The 26,420-nt window shown below is 37.7% G+C and overlaps 1 protein-coding gene across 1 annotated transcript in view; it reads right to left on the bottom strand.

Moving 5' to 3' along the window:
* Positions 1–26,133, bottom strand: part of LOC114649973 (arf-GAP with Rho-GAP domain, ANK repeat and PH domain-containing protein 1) — a 365,104-nt gene extending 338,971 nt beyond the window's left edge. Inside the window, exon 1 of the mRNA XM_051926528.1 lies at positions 25,616–26,133. The gene's annotated coding sequence lies outside the window, so the exon portion shown is untranslated. The remainder of the gene's footprint in view (positions 1–25,615) is intronic.
* Between the last annotated feature and the right edge of the window lie 287 nt (positions 26,134–26,420).

Genomic DNA, 26,420 nt, shown 5'->3' with positions numbered 1-26,420 from the left:
TGTCTCTCAGGGTCAAAATGGGAGTTGAACCAAAAAGTGAAGCTCTTGATTCACTAGTCGATCTACGTTTCTACCATCACCTAGTATCACAAGCTGTGGATAGTGACTGAAGGAACTAGATCACAGATGTAAGCAGCAGAAACTACTTTCCTTTACAGGGTATCTGGCCTCAGCTGAGAGATAGGGAGAGAAGCACAGACACTCCTCTGCATCAAAGGAGCCAATTCTGACCTCCCCTTGGAGGTGTTTTGGGCATGTCCAACAAGGAGGAGACTTTGGGGCAGGCCCAGGACATGCTAGACAAATAATAAGTGCCGGCTGCTATGGAAACACCTCAGTATACCCAAGGAGGAGTTGAAGAAGGTGGCTGGGAAAAGGGATGTCTGGACATTACTTAGACTGTTGCCCCCATGAACAAGATCTGGATAAGTGACAAAAAATGGATGGATGAATGGACTGAATAATAAAACAGATACTACATAAAAATCCTGGCTGTAACACAAGAGATTAATTCTTAATGGATCACTCATGCAGTCAAGGCACTGCTTGCACTCTTAATAGGGTATCTGTGGGATGAGATGACATAAGCTATTTAGAGGAAAAATACTCCACTAGTTAATCTGAAAAGTCTCTGTGCTACATTTTTGACATTTTGCTGATTTCATGCCCTCACAAATTCAGCATAATCTGAGGCCAAATAAGGGCTAAGTATAGCACTTTCTTAACAGAGAACATGCTCAGCATGTGTACACAAATCCACATTAACAAAACATTAGGAAAAAAACTTCTATGCCATACAACATTTACTGTACATACAACTTTTAACACACAGTAAAACAGAGAAGTTTCAATTTGATAAGCATAAATAAATAATGATCCTATTAAAATTCCAACAGAGGAGGGGAAAAAATCCTCCTATCAGCAGGATTTTGATATGATCACAGTAGATTAAAAAAATGATAAAGTACCAGGCTGGACCATACAAGCAATATAAAAACTAGAAGAAGACCCTGTACTAAAGTTCAGTGTACAAGGAAGTACCTTTCAGCCTCTACTATTCCATGAAAAGGAAGACAGAGCATAGCGGGAACTAGGTGGGCCAGGCCAGAAGGAGGAAGCTTAAATGACAAAATCAAAACACTAGATAAAAAAAAAATCAAGGTCAAGAATCAAAGCAAATGTCCTTTCTCTATCTTGTTTAAATTATTCCTAACTGAAATACTAAGGCAAATAGAATTCTCACAATACAATGTCAGGAGCAGTATGTCTTTTATAGGTGGCAAATGATGACGCATTATGCTACATGACATCATGTCACGTGGCCAGCAACAGGCATAGCAATAATGAACATGGCCATGCAGAGACACCAAGTCTAAAAATGGTGTTGTAATGATTTTAGAACTTGTTTACTGGAAAATATAAACCTCTGTGAGCATCTATGATCAGCTATAACAGACACCATGTCACAATCAAAGTCAGACAAAGACAAAGTTCTGATGAGGAAGGACAGTTAGCTACCACATCTCCTGGGCATTCTACAAATTCATAAGTACACAGCAGAAAGCATAATATGATATTGGTTCACCGTTAATTCCAAGCTACCAACACTGCTGTACATAGTACTTTCTTAGGGCAAGAATAGTTGACTGGCAATGCAACAGTGGCACTAATGCCACAAGCATTATACTGAGATTGAGTATTCAGTAGATGAACCTAAAAATTACCAATTACTTTAAAGCAGATTAAAGCATGAACATTCAAGCTTTTTGAGTTTCATAACCAACAGCTGCCAATGAAGTCCTATTGTACATTCTTTAATGCATTGCTGATAAGCAGTATGAGAATTCTCCATACTTTATAGTGTTTGCATTTTTGTTAAAGGAACCATAAGAACTTTTAATCACTGCTAATTATTAAAAACGTGGTTGCTGACACACAGAGATCAGAAAACTTCTGTTTATTCTGATATACAGTATTATGTAGCAGCAAATAACTGTTATTTTCTTCACAGCACAGCTACAGAGCTATCATGAAGAATAGAAGGAAATGTAATGAAATGTAATTTAACTGAACTGTACTCTGGAAAAACAAAAAGCACACACCAAAGTACAACTGACTTAACATTTAGTCAAAACAGATAACACCATGTGCTCAGCTAAAATAATTAATAATAAATAATAATAATAAATTTTATTTATATTGCACTTTATATTTCACTTGGAAATTGAAGCCACTGATAAGATAAGCACATTTGTCATCTTAATCTAAAAATGTCAAATTCATTACCTTAGAAAAATGAAAAACAAATTCAGGCAGCGATATGTAGTGACTCAACAAGTCATAAAATTAAACAAATATAACTTCCAATGGCAAACAACACATGAACAGATTTTACTTGAGCATTATATATTCAATAAAAACTAGGCCATGCAAAAATAATATTTGAAAACCTAAGTGTACACCAACTGTGTCCAAATGAAGGTAATACCTTTCATAGTAATTAGATCCAGGTATTCCAATGGCGTGCACTTATCTAGTTAATAATGAAGCCATGTTGCTACCTCAACATAAAGCAGAACCTCCAACAGTGATCTCAGTGAAGCAACTATTGTTATTCTTCAGCATTTTCAAATAATGTAAAACCACTATTAATTTTAGTTTTATTCAATGCAGTTTAAAGGTATGTCACATTAGATGATTTTTCAAGTGATTTTCAGTCTAAGCGTTCATTTGCATAATGTTAGCCAATTGGAGGCAGTCCGCAGTGCACTCTTGTTAAATTATCGTCTAATGTGACAAATCCAAACTCTAAGACTAGCTAGTCTGTAACTGGCTAGGATAAAATCAACTAGGTTTGATTTTGTCTTGTGTTGTGGGGAAGGGTTCTTTGCATGTGAGAGTTGAGAACCAATGAGCATTCAGCTGGAAGTATAATGCCAAGATTATAACAACAAACAATAAGGAAGAGGTGTGTTTTGAACCTCCCAAACAGAAGAGAAGCTCAAGTGATGTCTTGTGTTTTATGTACTAAAACAAAATGGAAAAAAGAAAGAAATCACCAAGAATGTGGCTAAACACACCACAGCTATTAACTCTTCATACAGAGTCGGCACGAATGTGCTGGAAGATTGACCCTCAGTCTATAAATGTGACATGTGGTGCGATTTTCTGCCACATAATTTGACATGGTGCAGCAAAAAGATCAGTGTCTGTGATTGACAAGTCTGACATACCCTACAAAAAGTCACATAATATGACATTGGCTTTACCAAAATCTAACATATATTACTAATTTCCTATTTCAGCCTGCAGCATGGATTTAGATTAATACTGCCTCACAGTTAAGGAGTCCTGGATTTGAATCCCATCAAAGAAAGGGAGTTTGTATATTACCCAGTGTCTGCACATTTCTCTGGGAATTCAGTTTTTCCTGTTACATGCCAAAGATATACATGCCAGGTTTGTTGGGAAATCTATATTGGCCCGGTGTACGAGCTAAAACATTGGATTTTAAACCTCAATGCTGAAGGTTCAATCCCTGCTTATGATTGACATCAGACCCACAATAGATATAAGTCTGGAACTAAACTTGAATGAAACACCAAGCCATCTTAGTGTTTTGAATGTCTCCAAATAAAAGAGGAAGACATAATGACTGAGAGATTAAAAAAATTAGGGACTAAAGCAGAAACATAGTCAAAAGACAATCATGGTCAAAATAGCAAGAAAGCCAGACAGTTCTTAGACAATTTTTTACCTGACTAATAAGTTTGTTCTCAAGGTTAACCAATGATAGAATGTCAGGACTAGCACACCACTCTCTCTAATAAAGTTTGCATGATGCCTTAGCAACAGGCACCATCATCATAAAGAATGTGGCAACAGCCATGAAACACAACCATGAAATCATGGCAGATGGCATCTGCTTCATAATGTTAAAAAATAAACAATAACTATAAAAAGTAAATAGATTACTTCAAATATATGCAAAGATAGACAAAGCCAAAAATCATAATACTTTATGAACTTTATGACACTATGTAATTGTTTTATATAATTTCTTTACAATTGGAGCAATTGCAATTTAAGTGACTTACTCAGGGTCACATAGTAATGTATGCAGGAAGATTAATCACCAATATTAGAATTTATGAAAGACAAGACCATTACAACATGATCAGTCACAGAAGCAAAGTGGATGCTGAAGAAGACAGAGAGGATTTTTGTGTGGCCAAGCAACCCAAGAAGTATGGATCTAAAGGAAGGATGAGTGGACAATAAGACCCAGCTCAGACTTGCTGGTTTACCAACACAATTAATGGCAGGACAGCTATAAAGAAGATAGTGGGGCAGGCAGAAGATCACTTAAAAAGGGTGGACAAGGGCAGCATTGTAGGAAAATATAAAGCCTGGTGTCACCCGTGTGGTGTCATGCCAAAGCTCTTCTAGTAGATTACAAATTCCCCATGTCAACATTTGAGTCAATGGAGAGGAAAATCAGTGGAGTCCATAAAAGATGACTAGTGATACGAAAGACCATTAACAATATTAATCTCTACAGCACAGAAATAAAACTACCAATTCATTTCACTGCCCTAGTTATTGGTTTATGGGTTCATATAGTCAATATTGCCACATGTACAGAGTACTGTGGAATTTGTTCTTACATATGCTAACTAATATGAAATGTCACCACTCTCTGTTGCACAATTAATTAGTATACAGAGTCATAACATAATTTCAGCCTTTTTTACCTCAGATATTTATGTTCATTAGAACAGTTTTGACCTAAATTGGCCATTAAGAACAACAATGCTAATCATATGTTGAGGACATTGCAGCAAAAAGCATGTCAGTTTGCATCTGCAATAATTATAAAATCAAGACAGATAACATACCAATAGGAAGGCTACACAAAACTCTTACCACTGTATGATTATAGAGATGACCAAGGTGAAGTAAATGCTATTATTGTATAACTACTAATATCACCAAGTGAGATCAATTGGAATTGAAATCTGAAGTCAAATGAAATGGGCAGCTGATGCAGCAGCCAAGGAGGCAGTGGCCAGATTATAACACCAGGCCGTTGTTGGTGCTGCACAGGACCAATGGTTGTTTGTAGTATTCCAAGTCGAGGCATAGTAAAGGCCAAACCAGCAGAGAGGAGAGTGATGATTAAAACAGAAATGTGGCATGTGGTAAAGGAGAAATGGACAGAAAAATCTGTAGTAAATGATTCAGCAAGGGAAGTGGACACAGTGAGAAGAAAGCAAAGAAAGGAGGATTTTATGAGCAGACAAGATCAGCCGTTACAGTTTCTCCTGCAAAGTGACTAAGACATACTCCTAAATCACACAAACCTTATTACCTGGTGGCTGAAGGAAGAACTGAGTTGTATTTTTTGTGGGAGACTAGCCAGTTTGGATCACAACTTTTTGTCATGCAGGGCCTCATTTTTTGAGAGGAGATAACAACGGAAGCAAAACAGGGTGTTAGCATAATTGATGCAGTGTTGGAAGGAAACAGAAGGGAAATGCAAGAAAATGCAGAAGGAACCAAGGCATATCCAGTTTATTAGGAGTAAAGAAAAGACTCTTAAAAACAGCAAGAGTAGCCTGCTAGGGACACCCATAGACACAGAACTGAGACAGAATAGCTGACAGCAACTCATCAGTCAATATATCATTGAGGTGAGTTTTATTAATCTAGTCTAAAACAACAAGGACAATCATTATGATGGAACTGATGGTCCAGCGGGAAAATTATGGAGTAGTTCTTCTCGAGGAAACATCGCATATATAACAGCCCATGATTGATGAGTGTCTAGACAAAGAATGGAAGGTGAAGTGCCTGCCAGTGAAGGCTGGAGCTTTCCAGGACAATGGCTATAAAGGACACTGAAAACCCATGATCCTGGGCATTAGAGGGCAGCAGAGCGAGAGGATCTGTAGTATAGTGGGACAGAAGAAAGGGAATGTGTTGCAATGGCAGCAGTTTAGAAGTGACAGGTGCAGTGGAATAACCTTCTGGCTTAGGTCGGGTCGGGCCAGCACAGCCTTCAGAAGATGTGGACTAAAACATTTAATGAAGATGGGAATCACCTGAGCATGAGCCAGATAGCACATCCAGCAGCATATAAGCAAACACAGTATTATGAAGGCACACATCCCTTTAACTCAGCGGTAGAACTAGCTGCTTGTAAATCAAGTTGTCTATATTCCATCCTCATCGCTGCCAAATGGGGGAGGAGGGTCAACTGCTTGAGAGACTTTTTCAGTAGAAACAAATGGTGCCATGATCCAGGTTCTCTCAGGGGAGCAGCAAGCGAAAATGAAGGGGTGGGCACCACAAGGCTGCGAGAAAATTTGCTTTTGTGAAAGAAGTTCTTCCAGTTCTTCCAGAGTGAGCAGCCTGATTGGCTACTGGCTAACAGAGATCTAACTTCAAAACTTAGCTTGGAAACAGAACTTGCCACTTTTAATTCCAGCAACCCAAGTTTAATACTCAATGTTATGTCTCATCTTATCTTCAATGGCAATTCTTTTCCAATTTATTTTTTAAGGTTTCAGAAATCTTTTCATATCTCGCTGCAGTTTCTGGTATTCCTTCAAGTCTGAATTTTTGGTTCTTTTTAAATTTTTATGTAGAGTGATCATTCTATTCTTATTTTTTCTATATTAACTAGACATTAAGCCCGTTACAATAATGGGCGCTAGAACAGTAGTCCATAAAAATTAGTAGGAACAGTCTATATTAAAAGGCAAGGGACCTGTTACCTCATTAAATTTTTTCCACAAAATGCCTGTAATTTTCTCTGACAGTAATACTGGCTTTGCTGTCCGTAATATGCGTTTAATTTTCTGTCACAACAGTGGGCAATCAGCAGATTCTCCCCAGCAACTGATGTAATGTGCGCGAAAATAAATCTACTTTTACTTTACACTTTACCAGGCCAAGCTTCTTAATCGCAAATCTGACATCCTCTGAGTGAACACTTGCACAACAATGGGGAAGCTGGTCTCCGCGTCTCAGTACCCGATTGGATTTTTCGTGTTTTCTGTTTTAGGTCTTACCTCATTTACCGAAATCCGATTGGATCTGCTGCGCGACATTTTATAGGTCCCGCCCTCTCTGTCTTGTGTGACGCGTCAGGCGGCCTTTGAAGCATTGCACCGTGCCCCGCGTATGCGCACCTCACCAGAAGACACACACACACGGACACTGGACACACACAGGGGTTTTATTAAAAAGGATTCATTAATTCATGAAATTTCTTTGGCCTTTATATTGTATTTGTTTTTAGAATATAATAATACTTTTGGCCTGGTTTACAATGTATCTGCAACACCAACTCTTATTTATATTTGCATTGTCCTCATGTTCCCAGCATGTTCTAGATGTTTCCTAATATCCAAAAGCTTTGCATTCCAAAAATTATGTTCTTTTAGCATTTGTATGTGTTTTCAAAAATAACTTCAAATTTAACCATGCTGCTTAAAGGATCAATAGCTTTGTTTCTCTTATTATGTTTTATTATTATGAAAAGGGTCTATACAGTGTCACACAAGCACGCTTAGGAGGCAGTAAACAAGCCCAGAGGTGAGTGAAATATCGCGAGACAGGGGGTTGATATACGGTACTAACGCCTCTCTCTCTCTCTCTCTCTCTCTCTCTCTCTCTTATCAGACAAAAAGAAGATATATAAAGTATCTTCCATACTTCCAGGTTCCCAAGATGGCGTCCAATCATCACTTCCACCTCTGACTCCCAAGGACAACGTCACTGCTGACACCCTCACTACAACGTCACTTCCAGCACTTTCGACATGTCACTTCCAGTTCCAATCCGATGACCTCACCTCCGGCACCACATTACTTCCAGCTTCCAAAGATGACGTCACTTCCGTCTGACAGCCATGACATCATCTCCTGCCAACTCATTTCCATCCGCCATTTTTCCCTGTATAAAAAACGCCATCTTTTCTCATGTACATTGTTCAATTACTGTAAAGTACTTTGATCCGAATTCTTTCCTTTTTACTTTCATTGTCCTTTGGACATTATACGGGGATGGTCCCCAACTCTTTTTTGTTGTTTTGGAGTCCTATTTTCATCACAACAGACATTACCCTATTACTGGACTTAAGTTGAGCTATATGAGGAAACAGTCATTGGCCACAGGATCATTTCAGTTTCTCTTTTTACATTTCCTAGGGCTTCTCAATCAATGTTTTGGAATGTTGAAATCATTCAGGATCACCTCAATTCTATTTTGCACTTGCTTAATTTGATTAAATAATATACATACTGTTTAATTTAGTGCCCGAATCTCTAGACTTCGTTTTTTCTAACCTGACCCATGATGATTCTGAAATGTTCCATTCTTCAATTCGATAATTTGAGTCTGAATATTACTTTTGACATATGGTATTACAGGAAGACGAGTGCTATTATATCTATTTTTCCTAAAGGGTATGTAGCAACTAATATGATAATTTTCTCATTTTCATTTAGCCTAGACTTATAATTCAAATACCCAAGTCCCAAGGCAGTATTGTTATCATTAGCTCATCAGTTTTTTTTTATTGATTCTCATATTAAGGTGCAAACATTTTAAATGAGGAATTTGACATTTTGTACTGAAGGCTGAACTTTCAATCAGCTGTGTTTCTCCATAGAAGGGCAGATCAAGCAGATAGGTGGCATGACAAAATAGATAAATCAAAGTACAAATGTGCACAGAACAAAGGCTGAGATTTAATATTTTACATTCAGCTGCTTTGCGGCATGTTGAGATTCTCTTACTTCTAATGTAAGAATGTGGCTCTGAATATTCTTTTTAGGCTGCTCTTTAAACTTTAGTTATTTTAGGTGGAGACTCCATCTTTTCTTTTTCTGCCTACAGGTTTCCTCTTAACTTCTTCTGTGTCAACTAGATACTGCTTCATTTTCATTCTTAGAAGAAGGCTGTGCTGGGATAGCAGAAATGTAGTCTATTTTGAAAGTTTCTGTGAGTAATTTTTGTTTTCTATGTCCCAGCATGGCAAGCTAAGTTGCAAATAACTAAGCAACAAGCAAATGAAAAATACATAACTGTGTTGTGAATCACTACACACGAGCATGACCACTTTTGTGCTGATGTGACTTTTTTCAGTGCCTACAAGTTTGCATATAAGATACGACTCTTTAACTATTTAATTTTCAATATGTGCTTGTGCATAACTGTTTCTCCTAACCAAAATTATACAGAAGGAATGTAGTCTATAGCAGTTTGCTTTCCCTCAACTGTTGATTATAGACCTGGTGTACAAATAAAAGCACAGCTTATGTTAATAATTTTGCTGATTTTTGGCAAAGGCCTCACATTTGCAAGAGACACAGTCTACGCACTAACAAGAAAGGATCTTATAATTTAATCCAAGAAATGGATACAAAAAATGCCTGGCCAAATAATAAGAGAACCATCTAGTTCAGGGGTGTCCAACTCTAATCCTGGGGAGCGTTTTTCCTTCCTGTGATTTTCTTTATCGTGACTAATTTCTGCTGTTAATTGACTTCTTTTCTCTTTATTTCAATTGTGTTTTTTAAAACTCAGACCTCTTAATTGCTTCATTTTTCCTTAAACGGCAGCCAAACAAAAAGGAGATGAGAAGTGTGCCAATAGATGACCAGCTACAGTAAGCTGGGGCCTCAAACTCCAACCAATTTCACTCCCACCAGTTTCTTAATTGGAAGCCAAATCTTATTGTTAATTAAACCCATCATTTAATTCCATGCCATCATTCTGCCACAGCTGACATTTCCAAAAACTGCTAATTTTCATTTTTCTAAAACCATCATCAAAATGTTTTGAGGACCTCAGCAGATCAACATTTATGAGAATTTCTCCTTTCTTTATTTTAAGATATGGTATGATGGACACACCAGCTGGTTATGTGTTAGCTCATTTTGTGTGTCAATATTGTTTGACTGGTAATTAAGGAAAAAAGAATTAAGAGGTCTGAGTCTTAAAATAGAAAGTTAATTAAAATTAAGGCAAACAAGCTAATTAGCAGCAAAAAATGGATAATAATTAGGAAAATAATTAGAATAAAAACCTGCAGACACTGTAGGCCTCCAGGATTGGAGTTGGACACCTCTGAACTAGCTAGTAGCCTTGATGTCTAATTCCACAGGCTGTATTTTATTCCTTAAATAACATCTTCAAGAGTATTTCAACAAAATGCCTGTTGTGGGGCACCTTAAAAAAACAGACAGTATAATTATAAAATACAATTAAAATTAAATCCTCTATGAGAACACCTGTATTTCTAACAAAATTCACATTAACATAATAAAGTATAAAACATGTTTACAGTCAGAAATTCTGTTTGCTAAACTGTCACTCACTCGGAAACAAGGCTGCTTTTGTGAACAATATTCTACTAACCTCTGTCTCTGTCATACTATTCCCTTAGTTGAGGCAGCACCAAATGGTTTTACATTCTTCCATGTAGCAAGAGATACTAAACATTGAGGTGACCCTGGAATAATTCTGTGTAATGAGCTGCATACCACTTCTAAAGATTTATCTAAATTGCATCTTTAAACTACTTGAAATATTAAAGTTGAATTTGGCAGATTTATAGTACTAATTTACAGACTACCTGGGCCATATTTTATGTCCGTGACTACATTAGGCAGCCTTTAATCTTACTAAGATATACATTTTGATCATGTCATTTTGAAAGACGATATTAACATTCAAATAGACGTGAAAACTGAAACATTTATCAATTATTTTATAATTAATATTAATTATTTTTACACACTTGCTTAATTCAATAGTGTTCCTCTAGATTGTTAAAAGACCCAATTCAATATCCCTCATATATTGCATTACTTACGTCAAGATTAAAAATATTAGTATTAACTAAATAAAACTGATCACTATTTACATTTTCATTACCAAATAATTAACTACAGATATCTCTTTTTAAAACTTGGATTATTCAATATCTAAAAACAGGAATTAGCAAGACCAAACAGCAATTAACATAAGAGATTAAATGTTAAAATGTCTTACATAACAGTGTCCATGTTGTTTAGGTTTTAAAGATCCTGATCCAATTCAAGAGATTTACTGAAGGACTGTTTTGTCAGTTCTAAACTCTGCAACAATATGTGTGATGCTAAATACAAAATACCCCTTTAGTTTATCTGATGTGTTTAAAAAAACACTATTAGAGATTTTCTTTCAGGCTCCCCAAATATGTGTGTTAAATTCTAGCCATTAATTTGACTACTTGATCGTTTTGTGAAAATTGGAGAAAATAAATTATTGGATATCAATAACGGATTGCAAAAATTTTAAGTCTAGGCACACTGCTGTTAGCTGAATGCTTGTTTCACATCCCGCCCGTATATTGGCACACTCCTAAGAAACATTCTTTAATGTCACCAAAAGTACACATCAAAGCAACGGATACTTGCCATGCTGTAACAAAGAGGCCACCTGTATTCATTTGAAATGTCCCTTATGTGCACACTGCCAACTGCTTAACTCAAGGCTCTGTACAAAGGAGTGTTCAGTTATGCAGCTAGAAGAAAACAAGATCTGCCATAATAACAACGGAAAAGATTAACACTACTAGACCTACATACAATTAGCTGCTCCATTGAAAGACATACAAGGGATCATTATGTCAGTCTAAGGACAGCCAAGAAAAGGATCTAACTAGCGCTGCTATTCCAGTCCTTTTAATACAAGTGTTAAAACGGACAGGAAAAATATATGCAGTCTACTGCATTTCGCTCTTGTGTAAAGAGTAGATTCTTAAGATGGGTGTTTTCACACTTATATTAGAAAATAGCAAAAACTCATGCCATTATATTAAGAAGCTCACTATCATGACATTGGTACAGCAAAGAAATGTGCTGATAAAAGATTGGTTATTAAGCAAATTCAGAAAATTAATGGACTCAGGATTACATCTAAAGAGATGTCAATAAGTCATTCCTAAGAGCACCATCAAAGAAATGTTTTAGGTAGTCTTGGGAGCCAGGCGTATATTTGCTAGCCACTAGCATAAACAGTATAATTATTACATTATATAGGTGAAAATGCAAAGTAAATGACAACAAAATTTACATATGATAATTTTTCTCTACTGCAGTAGAGGTGGTTTTACTAGGACATTACCATAAGACTGACACTCCCATATTTCCTGAACATGCTGGCCAACACCACAGAGTAGCTCTGTGCTTACTCTTGTAAAAACAAAGATTAAACCAAAGCATTTCACACACAACCAGACTTCAAAGACATTAATTATACATAAATAAAAGATCAGCATGGTAGCATGGTGATGTAGTGAATAATGCTGCTATCTCACAGATCTGGCTTCCTAGATTCAAATTCTACACTTGGTATTTTCCATATAAGGGTAACATATTATGCCAATGTTAGATGGGATTTTTTCTGGATTAGTTTTCCTATTGTATTCTGAAAGGCATTCATTTTGGATTTATTAGCAATATAAAATTTGCACATGTATATCTTCAACTAAGCTTATGGATTAATAACAATAACGTTTCACAGTATTAAGGCGCGTGAAAACATTAATTAGGGTTAAGACATCTGAATGCTTCCTGCTACAAGTTCTGGCTTTGTTTTGGATTAGATACCCTTGGTATTCTTTTTGACATATGGTCCCAACTTATGCCTGCCTTTTTTCTATTGTTTTTTTTTTTTTTATGGCCATGTCTCTTTCCGAATGTATTTACCATTGTTCCAATTGTGACAGAACATTAATGAGGCTTGACAATGTGATGTTATGCTATGTAAAGATCAGCACTGTATTCCTGCATTTCTTTAATACTTGAGTCTATTAGGGGCCAGTGTTTAACATGATAGCATTCAATAAAAGGAACTAAATTCATTTTACATTTATTCTACCAGCATACCCTAAAACAAGGCCATTAGGTTTAGACTGCCTTCACAAAAAATGGCAACTTCAACCACTGGGACTACTACTATAAGAAAAGCAAAATGTATTATGGTAGTGCTGCTGCTTTGCAGTAAGGAGACTGTGGAAGATTGTGGGTTCACTTCCCGGTTCCTCCCTGTGTGGATAGCGCTTTGAGTACTGAGAAAAGCTCTATATAAAAGTAATGAATTATTATTATTATAATTATTAGATGACCACAAGACCAACTTTAAGTGCACAGAAGAAAACACACCACAAATTTTAAAGCAAAGGGTACTTGACTAAAACTGTGACTTATAATCACCTGTAGTTATTAATACATTTACCATTGCTGCAACAGCATAAGTCAGCTTTCTCTTAGCCACAAATTGCTTCAGAAAATGACATCGCTTGCTACACAATTATCCACACACCTCAAGGACACCCGCAGCGATTTAACCAATTAAGAATGCTAAACTACATGTAAAGTATTACATGTAGTAAGTAAACATTTTGGATCTGAAAACACAATGGAGTTTTGAATACTTGAAACCACACCTTTTGAGAAGGACTTAAGCATCACAGTGGACTCAACATTGTCTACTTTCAGACAGCATACAGAAGTCAAGTCAAGTCAGGTCAAGTCAACTTTATTTATAAAGCACTTTATATACAACAGCCGCTGACCAAAGTGCTGAACATAGACTAAAATAAATTTTAAATAAAAACAAAATAATAAATAAGTAAATAAAATACAATAAATAAAACTAATTAAAACATAGTAAAAACAACTAAACAGAGTTAAAACAGAGTAAAATCAATTGCTCACACAGGATCAAATGCCAAACCAAAAAGGTAAGTCTTAAGAGCAGACTTAAAAATGGGCAGTGAGGAGGCCTGTCTAATGTGGATCGGCAGTGAATTCCAGAGCCTTGGAGCCACAACGGAAAAAGCCCTATCCCCCCTGAGCTTTCGCTGAGTCCTAGGCACATCCAGAAGCAGCTGACCAGCTGATCTGAGTGAGCGGGAAGGAGAGTGCATATGCAGCATCTCAGCGAGGTAGGGCGGAGCAAGCCCATTTAAGGACTTAAAAACAAATAAAAGAATCTTAAAACGAACTCTAAACAGAACAGGCAGCCAGTGCAGTGAGGATAATACAGGTGTGATGTGCTCATTCTTTCGCGTGCCAGTTAAAAGGCGTGTAGCAGCATTTTGCACCAGCTGCAGCCGAGACAGGGTTGACTGGCTAACACCAACATACAACGAATTACAATAGTCCAATCGGGTTGTAATGAAGGCGTGGATTACTGTTGTAAATTGATCTTTGGAAAGAATGTTTTTTATCTTCGCCAAACGTCTTAGCTGAAAAAAAACAGATTTCACCACCGCACTGATCTGACCGTCCAGTCTAATATCATCATCTATCCTAAAACCCAAATTTGTAATAACAGGCATACCATATTGTGCAAGGGGACCCAAATCCACAGGAGCAGAAGTAGAAATAGACCCACTGGTGCCCCCAGGACCAAAAACTATAACCTCTGTCTTATTTTCATTAAAATACAGAAGCCAATTATAAGTCTAATGGGATGTAAAGTTATATAGCACAACGTGTGGAGTAGAAGACAAATGAGGTTATGCTCAAGATATACTGTATAACACACTAGTGAGGTCTCAACTGGAGTACAATTTTCATCACCGTGTTACAAAAAGATATAACACCACTAGGGAAAGTCCAGAAAAGAGTGACTAAGCTGATTCTAAGTCTGAGAGGTATGCGTGGTGAGGAAAGATTAAAGGAGTTACACCTTTTGAGTTTAAGCAAACAAAGCTTAACAACAGACAAGACTGAAGTGTTTAAAATTATGAAAGGAATTAGTATTATGGATCCCAACTGTTACTTTAAAATGAATTCTTCAGTTAAAAAAACAAATTGAGAAATACACATGGGAAGTTGTCAAAGAAAAATTTAGCACAGACTTTAGAAGCTTTCTCTCCAAACAAGAACATTAGACACAGTGAATAAACTACCAAGCAGTGTGGTAGACAGTAGGACTTTAAAGACCTTCAAATTTCAAGTTGATGCTACAGTATTTTGTAGAAATTGTGTGAATACAATTGGCAAGCTTGCTGGACTAAATCGCAAAATTGTTTTAATGTGTGTTTAGAGTAAGACAGGGCAGAGTTCAAATCTTACATTTATCCCTTATGGGCATCTGCAGAAAATTTCAGAGGGGGTGATGCAAAATTTCCATGAACCACAAAATTAAGGAATCTCCATAACAGTATATGTGGTTGATATTAAAGAACAATATTAGAAAATAACCTGAAATGACATCTAATTTTTTTTTATTTAAAAAAAATTTTTTTTAATTTTTTTTCAAATTAACTTTCAGTTTGTAGTATTATATTCAAATAAACAGGTAAAGTCTAAGATTGTGAGGTTGAATAGAGAAGACTATAATATGGGTGGCTGAATCCACTATCAGGGTGACTTGGTTGAGCACCCTTTGGCCCTGCTCAAAAGAACACCTTAGCATATGCAAGAGAAAAAATACCTAACAACAGGAATTTCAATATGGTGGCATTCGCTATCCAGCATACTCCCCTTCTCTATTTTGATTCCCATAATTATAAACCTATCCAATCAGACATAAACAAAAAGCTCTTAAAAGGTAAGTATGAGTCCTGGATGGTTGACATGAATGGAGCATGATCAGAGCAAGTGTATCATATATCCCTCTTATGAGATTGTCATTTTGATGTTTTATAGTGTCACAAAAAGAGAAAAACAGCCCAGTGGGGCAGCAAAAAGAAAAGTAAATAAAAAAGAAAGAGAGAGATAGATAGATAGAAACAAAAGACCCTGTTGTTCTGAAAATGGTACCAGACATATAAAAAGTAAATAAAATAATGATTTGAACAAGTACTTTAAACAAGCCACAAATACTTTAGTTGAGACTAATGAGAATGTCAGAGAGTCAGGAGAGGGCTGGTATCTCCGCTTTTAAAAGCATTAGCCTCAATGTATAGTCAGTCCAGTTCTAAGGAGTCGCCGACAGACATGGACTGCCAACGATGTGGCTGACAGCGAGGCAACTACAGGAGAAATGACGCACGAAACAACGCAAACCCGAACAAAGGATCTCTTTCCAGCCTTTTACTTTATCTGGCCTCAAAAGTCAAAACACTCAGTTATATATCAATTTTTAACCACAAAGTGGCAGAAGTCTTTAAAAATGTTTATTTAATGTTCATGAACTGCAATAGTAGAACTAAAGTTGAATTCCAGCAAAACGAACAAAAAAGAAAGGTGAAATTGACCTGATATAATGTTCTTGACCTTTAATAATAATAATAATAAATTTTATTTATATAGCGCCTGTCCCATGCTCACAGAGTTTAAGAAAGAACGGCAGGGTATACAGTATATAGCATTGTACTAAACCAAATAAATAAATAAAGAAGAGTAATTCAGAGAAAAGCCTAGCAGACAACATAATTGATGGCATAGCACACACACACAGGTTACATGAGCATCTAGACATAGAGGTAAACTGAAAAAGGGTAATAAAGTCAGGTAGAGCTAAAAGCCTTCCTGAACAGATGAGTTTGAACTTTATCTTCTTCAGTTTCTGTACCAATTTATTATTTGGTATTGTGATGTTCAGAATTTATGAGAAAATGAGAGTGCCTGGTAGGGTTATACTTGGTAGACACAGTGAAGCGAGAGTCTTAATCCCACCTTGATTATGACGGTTAAATCACTGTTGCTTGAACAGTGGTTGTCAGCACTTCTTTTGTCCAAACTTATTAATTACTTTAAAAGTTATTCTATATGTATATGTTCAGAAATATTAGTTAGGTAAACACATCATGCATGCCCAACTAAACATGCATGTAATGTACATGTGCACAGCCAAGTTTTCATATTTTTTACGACTTTTCCACTTCACAAACTGTTACATGTAAAGTTATAAGAGTAAGAACAGTTCATTGAATACCAAGAAAAGTCGATGTACTTTCACAAGGCCAAAGTCTGGCATCTATATGTGAAAAAGGAGTCGAAACCAAATGAATACTGTAGTTGTGCTTTCATTGTATCTGTATTAACTTAGAGAAACCTCAGTGCCATCAGGAGTTAGTTATTGGCCAGATTACTCAGATACTCACACAAAAGGAAACACCTCTAGTACAGTCTGGTATAAGCATCTATAACACTAATTACATTCTTGTTAAATATGTTATAAAATCAATAGTGTGTATATGGAGTTGCAGTGGAAATGTAAACACAATTTTATTTTCTTTCTAAAACCAAATACTTTTCTTTTTACACTGGACTGGATGTATACTGTGATATAAATGAACATTTAAAACATACTGTATAATGATTGGATTAGTTATGATGGTTACCAAAATAAAATTTCAAAACAATGGTTACTTAACGATTTACAAATGTAACTGTTTAAAGTGTCAAGAGTTGGGAATGGTGGCGTTTCTAATTCAGAAGTTTTTCATTTAAAAATGGGGCAAAATAATAGCAAAAAATCAAAAGCACTCTTTTAAACAGCAAGAGTACAAAACAAAACCCAAGACACAACAATCTGTGATACGCTTTTCATCATTCCTGGATGGACAGTTCAAATCTTTTGCTGGCAAACACACTTTTTAACTATTTTTGGATGAAGATTCAGAATATGAGGATTTCTATGTGGATACTGATCTTTGAATGCAAATTTAACAGAGTCATTTTTAGAGTGATTACCACAAAGGTTTGCCATACAGTTATGTAGTAAAGGCCTGATGTGCAAAGTAAAAGTTGAAAACACAGTGTAATGAACCTCCATAGCATTAAAACCGAGCATTACTCGGGCTGTAAAAAACAGTGCTAAAAGCTTTAGTTCGGAATGTCACCTGAGCAACGGTATAGACGCTCCTCACGTAAGACCCGAAGATTACTCGGGTTGTAAAAGTGCCAACAGCATTAGTGCCTCAGACGATGGTGTAGGCGTGTCTTGCATAAGCGTCAGGCCCAAGCGTCACCCAGGCAACGGTGTAGACGCGTCTTCTCCTAGCTTCATTATGGTGTCCTGTAAGAAACGCCTCTCATCAGCAGTGATGACTGTCTTCAGGCAGTGAAATTGAAACAGATAGAGAAACCAAAAATTATTCTGGTGAATCAGAAAGTGATGCTTGTATCACTCACACATGAGCAGTGTGCTGCTCATTTTATTATTATTCATCATTATTACTTGCATCATTATTTCTACATTTCTGACTTTGTACTTTTAGTGTTTTGCACATTTTTTGCAATAGAAAGACCAGATTTAATAAAAATGTCATTTTTTCAAGCCACAAAGTGTAACATTTTTACATGTTTTTTGTAAAAAAATGTTACGCTAAGGAGGTTAATAGTTTTGCCACATTAATTCCAGATCAAATCCATTAACGCTAAGACAGCAATACTGAAAAAAATATTAAATGATTTTCCAGGGAGGCACTTGAAGCCCAACCCAATCCCAACTCCCCAACAGATGCCCATGTCATCCCTTTCAATGTTCAGTTTGCACCTTCTCTCCATGACCGTGTATTTTTTTTCTCCAGGTACCATAACTCAGGCTTTCATCCTACAAACCCAAAGATGTACATGAAAAATTAATTGCTGTGAATTAGCCCAATGGGATGAAAGTGTGGGTATTTGCATAAGTGGTCCCTATGAGGGGCTACCTATTGTCTTGTGCCCAAAGCTGCCTGGGCAGACTCTGGCCTCACAAAATCCTTAATCGGGTTAAGCATATATGAGAATGCTATGTTATAATCAGGCACATTTCAATTTACCGCTACTTGGATTTATTTTTAACACTGTGATGTTTCCATTTCTTTTAATACATTACCTTGTCTCTTGCCTTCTTGTTAAACGGATAATGATTAGCATTTGCTCTTGTTACTTTGTCTCTTTTGTGTACAAATTTCTCCATGTTACAACCACATCTCATATTCCTCCAGTTTTTCCATTTTATGTACTACTGTAAATTATGTCACAGGCACCTTTTAAACACACATCCAGTTACAAAAGTATGTTCCAAAGGCCCAAACAAAAGTATATAGTGGGTTTTAGTGATAAAGTGTAATGCTTTCTAGCATGGAGATGGTTCAGCCAAGCCACTTTTGTTACAACAATGATATACTTCATTTTGTGATCAATTATGTGCTGGTTTAGTATTAAATTAGATTAAAAAGTAAAAGATGTAGTATAAATAATGTGATGCTCACTACTAGACATCTAAAACCCAGTCCCTCATAGATGGACGTGAATGACTATTAACAAAAACCAAACCAAATAACTCTGTTAATTGTTTGAATAATAAGGCCAAACAACAAATGACAGGAGACATGCACAGAAGGCTTTCAAAGAATAAGAACAGAAACAAAAGAAAAAAAATACAAAATATGCAATACCACATGTATAAATACCACCCTCAGAGGGAAAAAGTCTTCACTAAATTAATAATTTAATGTACTGTTGATGGCATAATACCACAGAGTAATGCACACTGGCATTGTTCATTTCTTAAGCCATAAATATACTGCATGCACTCCTTCTATATGAACATAAAATAAGCATGGACTGGATGTGAACCAGCTAAATGACAAAAGTAATACAGACCAATCATTTACTAGCCAAGACATTTCTAACAATTTTGAAAGATTGTTGAAAAACAGTTGAGGAAGAGAGATGGATGTTTCATCAATAAGAAGTCATATCAAAAACTCAGTTTACAGTACACCCCCAAAATTCGCGGGGGTTACATTCATAGAGCACCCGCAAATTGTGAAAAACTGCAAATTTTGGATGTAGTTAAAAAAACATGCCTATTTTTATAGTTTAAACCCTAAATATTCACCCAAAATACTTTAATTTAATTTCAAACTCAGCTTAATACATTACTTAAAAAAAAGAATGTAAAAGTAAACCTGCATACTGCACAGTACTGTACTGCTATGTCTCCTGTAGTGCTAGAATGTAAAATACAGATGTTACCGCTATATGTACTGTAATTAATGCAAGCTCGCTTTCATTGCCAGAAGCCTTAGAAGGTGCAGGGCGTTTCGGTGGCATCTTGGGGCTTTAAGCCTTAAACTGCCACATACTTGGGGGTTAATGCATCCCTGGACGCCAAATACTTTTTTGCTGCACTTTAAGTAAACGTCAGAATTCATAAAGAAAAAGTGAAATTTTAATGGAACACAATTTTTTCATGCAAACAGCATCACAATTACTGCAACACTAATCATTTTACACACTGCTAATGAACTCTAAAAACTATTTAAAAAACTAAAAAACTGTAACAATATGCACAAGGTGCAACTGACACAATGGATGAAATTCAGTAAATCACTGAGCCAACTGTACTTGAGTTGGCTGCACGCAAGCACAAAGAGGAAAATGCTGACGCTGACAGGCTAGTCTAGTGCAGCGGCTCAATGCCAGGGACAGTAAGGCTGCAGTGCTGCAGGGCATCATGCTTGGGTCACAGAATTGCACAGAAACACAGGAGATTGTAGAGACAGGAACTTTATTCAAACACTTCAAACAAACATGTCTCTTTCAGAATTAAAACGAGCTCAGCATGCAGTTAGTTCTCGTTTAAAGAATAGGCAAACATCATAGGGGAGCACAATGGGAGCGGGACCCGCAACAGGAGCAAAGGATGTCTGGGGGAGGAGAGAGAAACAAAGCAGTCAGCCGTAAAGGTCAGGCGCTATTCAGACTTTTAAGTGTGCATAGCGTCGCACGAGAAGCATATCACGCGACAGAGCAGCCACAAGTATGGGAGCAATGTGAAGGTAGTTTATCAGCGTTTTTTAAGAGGAGTTTTTTGAGGAGTGTCTTCGAGGGGTGCGTTCAGCCCCCTGCTCACAAGGGGCTGGCAGTGGTCATGAGCTGGCTGCTCAATGAGTGTAAGGCACTGACTGATCAGCTCCTGCGTGCTTGCAAATGGCACTGGGAAACAACTATAGCTGGTTGTGGCAATTTAAAGGTTAAGAGGAACAAAACAGAAAACACAAGAACACTCAGCTGGGGATGCATCACAGTCAATCAGCAGCAAGGAGAAATGAATAACGCTGTAGCGGTCCGGTGCCGCTAAGATTCACACTGTCAAGAAGACAGCGATTTATATATTTTTATGGTGGAGATTCCAGGGATGCACCCTGCCTTGGTCCAACCCGCACACACTCACAAACAGACAAAAACAAAGCAAACCGGTTATTAAACAGCAAATAAAGAATGCAATGAAAACAAATGAAATAAATGAAAACAACGATACCACCCCTGTTCCGCTTACGGCAATTACACATTAAATACAACAAAGCACAAACAAAACACACACAGTAAATCATGAAAAACGTTCATGAAAAACGGCAACGGATGAAATGTAATGATGAAAATAGATAGTCCAGAGATCCGCACATTGAATGGGAATGTAAAGATGTAAACTAGATACAGTAATCCCTCGCTATATCGCGCTTCGACCTTCACGGCATCACTCTATCGCGGATTTTATATGTAAGCATATTTAAATATATATTGCGGATTTTTTGCTGGTTCGCGGATTTCTGTGGACAATTGGTCTTTTAATTTCTGGTACATACTTCCTCAGTTGGTTTGCCCAGTTGATTTCATACAAGGGACGCTATTGACAGATGGCTGAGAAGCTACCCAACCAGAGCGCGTATTACGTATTAAATAAAACTCCTCAAATATATTGTGAGCATGGGGGCTGTTCGCACCCCTAGAGGATACGGCCGCTCCTCAATAAACGATGAAAGATTACCTTCACATTGCTCTCTTTCTTGCTGGGCTTACATATGGCTGATTTGTCAAGCAATATGCTTCCCGCACTGTGCTTCGCATACTTAAAAGATCAAACAGCACGTATTGATTTATGATTGTTTGCTTTCTCGCTCTGACATTCTCTGCTCCTGACGGAGGGGGTGTGAGCAGGGGGGCTGTTCGCACCCCTAGACGATACGGATGCTCGTCTAAAAATGCTGAAAGATTACCTTCACGTTGCTCCATTCTGTGCAGCTGTTTATCAAGCAACATGCTTCCTGCACGGTGCCTCGCATACTTAAAAGCTCGAAGGGCACGTATTGATTTTTGATTGTTTGTTTGTTTTTCTCTGTCTCTCTCTCTCTCTCTCTGACATTCTCTGCTCCTGACGGAGGGGCTGTTCGCAGAGGGGCTGTTCGCACACTGACCTAGAGGATACGGACGCTCCTCTAAAAAATGCTGAAAGACTACCTTTACATTGTACCGGCGGTGCTTCGCATACTTAAAAGCCAAACAACCCTATTGATTTTTGTTTGCTTTTATCTCTCTCTCTCTGACATTCTCTGCTTCTGACGCACACTCCTTTGAAGAGGAAGATATGTTTGCATTCTTTTAATTGTGAGACGGAACTGTCATCTCTGTCTTGTCATGGAGCACAGTTTAAACTTTTGAAAAAGAGACAAATGTTTGTTTGCAGTGTTTGAATAAAGTTCCTGTCTCTCTACAACCTCCTGTGTTTCTGTGCAAATCTGTGACCCAAGCATGACAATATAAAAATAACCATATAAACATATGGTTTCTACTTCGTGGATTTTCACCTTTCGCGGGGGGTTCTGGAACGCAACCCCCGCAATCGAGGAGGGATTACTGTACCGCTAGTTCCTGAAATGGTGAAGATGGGTGGACGGGTTCAGGAGCGCTCCTTTCTTTGTAGGATGGCCATGAATCCACTTACAGTCCTCATGTACACGGGCAGGCGGCAGACAATCCAGACGATCCAGGACAAAACGAATAAGTACAGGTAACCCAACATAAGGCAGACAGACAGGAACTTGTAAAACAAATTACAAAACCTTTTTTTGCTTTTGGTCACTGGCCCCCTTTTTAAAAGCCGCGCTGACATCCTTTGAACCCGACAGCCCCAGCACCCTCAGCAGAAGACCAATCTGAGCCATTGCAGGGACCGCTGGGAGTTGCAGTTTCAAACTCTATTGGCTACATTCACCATCCCAAGCCGCGTTTTCCTCTACAATTGCTTCCTTTTCTCTCTACAGTGCAGTCTTGCCACGATAAAAGCCATAAAAATTGCGGAGGATATTTGCGGTTTCCGCTAACAATTATTAGATAGGTTCTAAGGAAAAATCCGTGAATGACTGAGGCTGCGAATTCTGAACCTCGACTTTGCAGGGGTCTACTGTATACCAAATGCGACACAACACCATGTCACAAAGACAGAAGTGAAGCAGTCAGACTTCCAGTCATTCAAATAATAATGAAGCAAAGCAAAAAAGGATATGATTTGATTTTAAATCAAATGTTATTAAGCAAGGACTTCAAAGATCAGTCTTCAACTTTGATATACAGCATTTAAAGCACATTTTCAGCATTTCTAGCAATGGCACTCACATTATTGGTAAAAGGCACTACACGACCAGACTTTGCATATTCTCATCATATCTGTTTATTTTTTACTCCTTGACACTGGCAATTTCCTCAGCTGTCTCAAAGTAATGCACATTAGGTTACTGGTAATTCTAAATCATTTCCAGTATGAGTGAGTGTGCTCTGAAAGTTAAGGGTGCTCTGTCCAGAGTACCTTGAAGCTAAGGAAGGCTTTTTCTCCTTGCATCTCTAAGCTGGTTAAAGAAGGTTAAAAAACAGAGGGATTGACTAAATTACAACAGGCAGACAGACCAGAAAAAAAATCTCAATTTTTATCATGACATTTACTATACATTTATCCCTGCCTCAAAGCATAATGGTTGCATAATGTTTCCCTTCTGATACTACACAACGTATAAGGTAGATAAACTGATAATAAGATTTCTACACTTGATTAGTGATGCTTCAAATGTATTTTCTGCCTCATCTGAAAAATGCTTTCATATTACCTATGAATGACACTATAAAACATCAAGGAAATATTACTGAAAAAGAGTTTTTGTTTTGTTTTATTTATTTGTGATGTTTAAAACATATTCAGTCCTTGCAAGCAAAATGCTTCCCCAATATTTGTGAATGTTGTTGTATGTAAGTTAATGTGGTTGTACTGCATGGTAAAATCTTCAGCTTTAATTCTCATAGAAGTACTATACAGACCATTCCATACTGATTTTTCATGGTGCTTGAAACATACTTCATCATTGAAAGTAAATGCTTTTACAATATATGTGAAAGCTGTTACATGACAGCAGGCAAATACAACCGACTGCATGCTCCTCATATTTTTTAAGTGATTCTCTAAATTATAAATGCCTCTAAAGGTTCTGTATGACTTGTGAACAATGGTAGATGATGTTATTAAAATCATGCAACGCTCATATGCTGTTGTGAGAGTTGCTGTTGGTGTGTGAGCATATCCCGTGAAGGATGGGCTTGTGGGTCCACCATTTATTGCTGCCTTGTACTTCAGCTGGTCCATGCTTTGGCATCAGGGGCCAGAATTGGAAAAAAAAGTGTGCTCGGTAATAGTTGGATGAATATTTGTGGTGATGCTTTAAATGTATTTTAGCATTGTAAGTACAACGCTTTCATGTTATTTGTTAAATGCATTGTATGCCATAGTTTACTCAAGGAAACTGTATTGACTGTATTTTCTCTTGACTTGTAATGCCATCTATCTATCTATCTATATGTGTGTGTGTGTGTGTGTGTGTGTAGATAAATTTCTATCTCTGCCAATACATGTTAGTGACAACGGATATGATGTATCTACTGTCCATTTACTCAAGATGGGTGCTCCTGGGTCCTATGTTCAAATATCATCAGTGTAAAGTTTTCATGATCGCCCTGTGGTGTGGTGTGTCTTCACATGTCATCATTTCAGTCTGCCCCATGACAGACAGGTCCTCTGCTTCGATTAAGTCTGTCACTTCATTAAATGTGTGCTGAGGCTGTGTATAAATTGTAACTGTGCTTCTCATAGTTTAATGTTTAATTAGTTTATTATCTACTCTTATATGCTTTTATCTAAAAGGCATCTATAGGTTTGCTCCAAATGATATTTCATTGTATTGTACAGTGACAATAAAGGTATCTTGCATCCATTCAATGACAAGCGCTAAGCGAAGTGAGTTGGCGCCCCGTCCGGAGATGGTCCATGCCTTAAAATCGACCTCTTCTGCTCGACCTGAACTTGATTACACGGATAAAATAGTGAAGGAATAAACGGTTGTATGTTTTCTTGTGTCTGTTAAAATGTATTCAGCACTAATAGCACAATACAACTTTGTGAAAGGCACTATAACACAACAGGTAAGTAGTACTAACAGCAGCTTAAATCCATTTGGATCATCTTTCGGTAGCAGATCCCTTGTGAAAGCCGCTACACAACCGCGGTGGTATAGAAATTACATTTTCCATGTGATCCTCCAAATTTCTGCCTGACAACCTTGCACTACGTGCCTGTGATTTAAGAGAAACATTATTCTGAGAAATGCGGACGCTGCCCTTCCGTGCTTAACGGGCAGGAGGTCCAAACAATTCCCAAGTCCTTTACTTCACATGAAGAGATCGGTACATCTCCTTAGATGTAAACCCTCCATCTGCTTAAAAGAATTCATCACAAAAGCAACCTTGAATGTTGTGGGGTTTTACTGACCCGAACTCACCTTAAGTGACAGTAAGTAGCCGTGCACCGCAATTTACAAAGAGAGTCCTGCTTCGATGGCGCCGATTACACTCATTCACAAAGATTTCCACTCTCCCAGGAGCCGACGGGGCACTTGAAGTGTCACAAACAGTGCGAGAAGAGAGGACGCTGCCCGAAACTGCGAAGCTCTCGACCCGTAGAAGCAGCCCGACATTCCGCGCCTCCCAGCGTCCACTTTGTTCTCACGACCCCTTGCCGCTGAAGGCGGTCTTGTCTTCACATTGTTTACAGCTCGGCGCAGTTAAAAAGTAGACGCAAAGCTGTTTTTCTCATCTCTTCTACTATCAAGTACTGCCAATTAAAAAAAAAGTTACAATGTGGCAATTTCCGCGACAGTCACGTGGACGAATGAATAAAACTTCTCTGTCAGAACGCGCCTGGCGGCGGGCGGCTCAGCGCTGAAGTCCAGAGAGGAGGGCTGGGAGAGGGCGACGCGGGGCGCACTTCTATGGGATAGATCGGCGTGTTTGTTTTATAGTGTGATTAAATGAAAAGTAAGAACGAGTGGGTTTGCATGATGGTGTACGTTGTTAAGTTAATTTCACCCGCCGCCGGTATATGACGCCAGAAGCCCCGCGGTGCATTCCGAACAACGTGTCAAGGCCGGCCGCTTTGATGGCGTTCCAGTTCACAGCTACCCTCTAATTTAACGGTTTGACTGGAAAAACTAGTGGGCATGGCTTTTCTGCTCGCCCACAAAGCGTAGGGTTGTGTCGGCCGGCTTTAGTTATTAAACAGGTAAATTGTGGTTTGTGCTAGCGGCT

The sequence above is a fragment of the Erpetoichthys calabaricus genome, chromosome 4 (assembly GCF_900747795.2).
Source record: "Erpetoichthys calabaricus chromosome 4, fErpCal1.3, whole genome shotgun sequence".
Taxonomy (NCBI): Eukaryota; Metazoa; Chordata; class Cladistia; order Polypteriformes; family Polypteridae; genus Erpetoichthys; species Erpetoichthys calabaricus.
The sequence above is the reverse complement of the archived record's forward strand: the minus strand, read 5'-3'. Positions and strand labels throughout refer to the sequence as shown.